At 39.9% G+C, this 5,332-nt stretch overlaps 2 non-coding genes across 2 annotated transcripts; both read left to right on the top strand.

Annotated features, from left to right (window-relative positions):
• Positions 1–2,194: 2,194 nt before the first annotated feature.
• Positions 2,195–2,276, top strand: trnas-uga (transfer RNA serine (anticodon UGA)). The gene has a single exon. It is a non-coding gene; the product is annotated as a tRNA-Ser (tRNA).
• Positions 2,277–3,065: 789 nt separating this feature from the next.
• Positions 3,066–3,178, top strand: trnal-caa (transfer RNA leucine (anticodon CAA)). Its single transcript has 2 exons — positions 3,066–3,103; positions 3,133–3,178. It is a non-coding gene; the product is annotated as a tRNA-Leu (tRNA).
• The last annotated feature ends 2,154 nt before the right edge of the window (positions 3,179–5,332 follow it).

Below are 5,332 nucleotides of genomic sequence, written 5' to 3'. Positions count from 1 at the left end.
AATGAGCGTTTGTCAATGCTGTGTATAGTGACCAGTCAATCAATCACAATCAATCACATTTTATTTATATAGCACTTTTCATACATAAAAATGCAACTCAAAGTGCTTTAAAACATTCAAAGCAAAACATAGAATTATCTTCAATCAAAAGAAAAGATAAATTATTTAAAAGTTGTTGAAAGCCAAACTAAAAAGGTGTGTCTTGAGCTTCCTCTTAAAAATATCAACAGTCTCTGCAGACCTGACATCCTCTGGCAGGCTATTCCAAAGGTGAGGACCAAAATGGCTGAATGCAGCCTCGCCATGCATTTTGGTCCTCACCCTTGGAATAAATAAAAGGCCGGCGCCAGAGGACCTCAGGATCCGCGAGGGCTGGTATGATAAAAGCAAATCAGATAAATAAGATGGCCCAAGACCATTAACACATTTATAAACTAATAAAAGTACTTTAAAATCGATCCTGAAACACACAGGGAGCCAATGCAGCAATTTCAAAACTGGCGTAATGTGCTCCCGCCCTCTGGTTCTCGTCAGCACCCGAGCGCCAGGCTGTACACCACTTCTTGCCCAAAGCCAGTCAACTCACCCGTCACTCTAGCGAGGATAAGCACTATGGAAATGGGGGAAACTCAAAAAGCAGCATCATAGTGCGCTGTGCTGGCTGGCAGCGCAGCAACAACAACAAAATTAGCTTTGTGAACTCAAAAGCATTTCCAGCACATGAAATATGTGATGTTTGTTCACAAGATTCTCTATGATGGAGTCCGAGGTGGAGTGTGTATTTGACTTTTGGATTTCGGTTGAACTGCAAATAGTTTTTGTTGTTGTTGTCTGAGAGGAGGTAATGGTATCTGGGGATTGTGATGATGTGTAATGTGACAGTTTATTTCTTTGTTATTTTGGTTCACTGATGGCCTCTCTCGGCGTTCACACACTTTCTGTTGCAATTTCTATTTCCATTATTCCTTATTGTGTGAATGTTAAGAATCAAGCACATCTAATGAGTGTCAAATCTTTTTACCAGCAGCACCACTGAACAACAGATTGAAGCGCACACAAAAAACAAAATGTGAGGCCGGTTTGAGACAGATGGACCACATATTTTACTTTCATGCCATCATTAAATCTGAATTATGAGACTTTTTCTATTTTAGAACAACAGTGAGATAAAAATTAAAAATAAAAAAAACAGAGCATACTGGAACTTTCACATTCAATCAGATTGCTCTTATGTCATACTACACACATAGCCCACCACAGGTTGTTGAAATATTTGCATAGTGGGTGAGGTTTGCTGTGATACGTTGTCATATATTTATCATATATTAAAATGTTAGTTAACTCCTGGTATCTTACATGGTTGGATATTTAACGATCGGGCAAGAGGAACATTTCTCAGCTATTTTTCCAGTCATATTTCTGGGTCATATTTGTATGCATCTGAGGATTGCGTATAGTCTTTTTATAGTTATTTCTTGGACATTTTATCTTTTATCTCTGCACCAGCAATGTATGATGTAATTTCTATTCCCGTAGGATTCAGATTAAGGAAAGCTGAATAGTTGTTTATTTGAAGAATTTGAGCAGGGATGCCGAAGATTGCTGAGTCATCTGAAAGTGTACGGGTCACGATGAGGGAGCCAAAGTGTGTAGGAAGGATGGAAGCGTGCCAGCTGAGGTGGTGAAAGATGATAATGGGTGTCTGGTGAAAGTAGGTTGAAAGTCATGCGAAGGGTAAAACATGAACAATGCGCATGCAACATCATAACATTAGTTGAGGAATTTGTGCAAAACAAAAAATATTATTTGAAATATAGTGAAATGCAATTAATCAATATTCACACAGATATTTTTCTCTGGCCTACATGGATTTTAGTTTTTTTTTTTTTTTTAAGAAAAGCAACAATCAATAGATTCACAGACGGATAGCTGGAGTTAGAAAGCCTCATGGTATGGAGGAGGGAGGATTTCATCTGTCTACGTAGTGGATGCTGCGGATTGTCCATGATGGATAGAAGCTTTTTCAGCGTCCATCTGTTTGCCACAGATGTCAGGCACCATCTGTGTGCCAGTATCATCCTACTTTCCAGGTGAGTAGCATCCCTTTTCTTCACCCCTGGATAGGAGAGCAGAATGCAGCTTCGTGCAGTTAAAGGAAGCCATGTATTCATCCCTTGCACATTAAGGTCTTCAGGTTGTTGTGGCCGAGTGGTTAAGGCGATGGACTTGAAATCCATTGGGGTCTCCCTGCGTAGGTTCAAATCCTGCCAACAACGGGTTTGCTGGAATTTAGCTGTGTCATGTCTCTTGGGTTCAAGTACATGAGCATTAATGCTAATGTCAAAGTGGGACTGGTACCACAGCAAATTGGGACTTGTGACCAAATGTGGGTTCAAAACCCACTCGTGACAAGTGCTGTTGAAGTCATGAGGGTTGACTTGGCTACTGGGATTTTTCTCAAGGACCAGATTGTTCAAATTTTGGCCAACTGTTGGCCCATTGCTTTAACCAAGATAAACAAGTTTTACTAAAATAAGTAACAATTGTCATTTGCCTGAGTCTTATAAGGTGCTAGACTCACGGTGTACATCTTTCCACTGTTTATTGAGACTTTTAGTCCACAATGAAGGCATGGGTTCAAATCCCACTCGTGACAAGTATTTTTTTTTCTTTTTTCTTTTTTTTGAAAATTTTAAACTGTCATGCAAGTACATGAAAAACAGGAACAAGCAAACATCCACAACAACAACAAACATTTGAACAAACACAAACAGAAAAGAAAGAGTGAGACAGTGGTCCATCCATTGGTAATATTTTGGACATGTTCGAAAAGGAGTAGGAAGAAGTATAAACAGTAGGAAGATGTATAAACATGTATTGGCTAAACTATTGCATTTCAGTTTCTGTAGACAAGTGGTTACATTTCAGTGGAGCCGAGTACTCTCGGGCACCTGACGAAAGCAAATTGACAGATCTGTCTCCAAATACAAAACCCAAACCTACTTTTGAAAAATTTCTTGTGTAGGTTTTTTCTTTGCCAAGATATACTGCCAGTTTTCTTACGTGTCAGGATGGCCGAGTGGTCTAAGGCGCCAGACTCAAGGTGTGTTTCCTTCCTCGGTGGTGTGGGCCTTCTGGTCTCCAATTGGAGGCGTGGGTTCAAATCCCACTCCTGACAAGTGCTTTTGAGCATGTGAGTCTTGACTGAGGCATTGATACTTCTCCTACAGACTTGACTGCAGGTTTTCGAGTAATCATTGTGTGTTTAACCAAATTTAATTCAAATTAACTGCGAACTCATTAGTAGGTGGACTGATTTTGAGCCTGATTATCCCCTTCTAACCAAAGTCAGCACAAGCCTACTATCAGATGTCTTTATGCATATCACATTTCAATCAATCACATTTTATTTATATAGCACTTTTCATACATAAAAATGCAACTCAAAGTGCTTTAAAACATTCAAAGCAAAACATAGAATTATCTTCAATCAAAAGAAAAGATAAATTATTTAAAAGTTGTTGAAAGCCAAACTAAAAAGGTGTGTCTTGAGCTTCCTCTTAAAAATATCAACAGTCTCTGCAGACCTGACATCCTCTGGCAGGCTATTCCAAAGGTGAGGACCAAAATGGCTGAATGCAGCCTCGCCATGCATTTTGGTCCTCACCCTTGGAATAAATAAAAGGCCGGCGCCAGAGGACCTCAGGATCCGCGAGGGCTGGTATGATAAAAGCAAATCAGATAAATAAGATGGCCCAAGACCATTAACACATTTATAAACTAATAAAAGTACTTTAAAATCGATCCTGAAACACACAGGGAGCCAATGCAGCAATTTCAAAACTGGCGTAATGTGCTCCCGCCCTCTGGTTCTCGTCAGCACCCGAGCGGCTGAATTCTGCAGTAGTTGCAGTGGTGAAATGCTCTTTTTCGGGAGGCCAGAGAGCAGGGCATTACAGTAATCTAAACGACAGGAAATAAAGGCATGCATCAGCACTTCCGTGTTAGCCTGAGAGAGAAACGGGCGGACTCTGGCGATATTCTTAAGGTGATAAAAACCAATCTTGGTTACATTTTTAATATGAGGAATAAAACTGAGCTCAGAGTCAAAAATGACGCCAAGGTTCTTCACACAGTGTGAGGGATTAAAAATGTGTAGTTTTGGTAAAAGCTTCTCTCTCTGACCTTCGGGACCGATAACTAAGACCTCAGTCTTGTCCTCATTGAGCTGTAGGAAATTATCTGCCATCCATGACTTGATATCTAAAATGCAATTTAAAAGGGTATCAATGGGTCCTGTGTCATCAGGAGACACGGCAATATACAGCTGCGTGTCATCAGCATAGCTGTGAAAGCTGATGCCGTGTCCCCTGATGACATCCCCGAGGGGAAGCATATAAAGATTAAAAAGTAAGGGGCCTAAAATCGAACCTTGAGGAACCCCACATTTAATTTCATGAGTTTTAGAGGAACAAGTATCCATACTTACAAAGAAATATCGGTCTGTGAGATAGGAATAAAACCAGTCAAAAACAGTACCAGAGATGCCCACTAGATTTTTAAGTCTATTTAATAAAATTTGGTGATCTACTGTATCAAAAGCAGCGCTTAGATCCAGTAGCACCAAGACTGTGAGTTTTCTCACGTCTGCAGTGCACCTAATATCATTTAAGATCCTTAAAAGAGCAGTCTCCGTACTGTGGTTCATCCTAAAACCAGATTGATATTTCTCCAAAATATTATTTGTATTTAAAAAATGATTCAACTGGATGAAAACCAGTTTTTCTAAAATCTTACTTAAAAACGGTAAGTTGGATACGGGTCTGTAGTTATTAAAAACGCTCGGGTCAGAACCGCTCTTCTTCAGAAGGGGCTTCACCACCGCCGTTTTAAAGGCAGCTGGGAAGACGCCTGTCTGAAGAGAGCAATTGACTATATTTAAAATTTGTTCTTCAAAAAATCCATAAAATGTCTTAAAAAGAAATGTGGGAATTGGATCCAAAAGGCAGGTTGTTGGGTTTACCTGGGAGAAAACTCGAACAAGTGTCCTTGCATCAACCAGGGCAAAACTTTCCAGTGTTTCCTCATGTAAATATGATTGTCCGGGTTTATTAAAACTTGTGTTTTGACGGGCTAAAAGACTGGATCTTATGTCATCGATTTTACTTCTGAAGTGGTCTGCAAAGTCCTCACAGAGAGCATCTGTTGGTCTCTGTGGGGACTTATTAAAATCAGAACTAGTTAAAAGTTCAAAGGTGGAGAAGAGAACCCTGGGGTTGTTTTTATTGACTGTAATGAGGTTTGAGAAATAGGAAGATCTTGCCAGTTTTAC

This window comes from Filicampus tigris, chromosome 16, assembly GCF_054856515.1.
Source record: "Filicampus tigris isolate MCC_2025a chromosome 16, RoL_Ftig_1.0, whole genome shotgun sequence".
In the NCBI taxonomy this organism is placed as follows: Eukaryota; Metazoa; Chordata; class Actinopteri; order Syngnathiformes; family Syngnathidae; genus Filicampus; species Filicampus tigris.
Note: the sequence above shows the minus strand (reverse complement) of the source record. Positions and strands in the feature narration are given on the sequence as shown.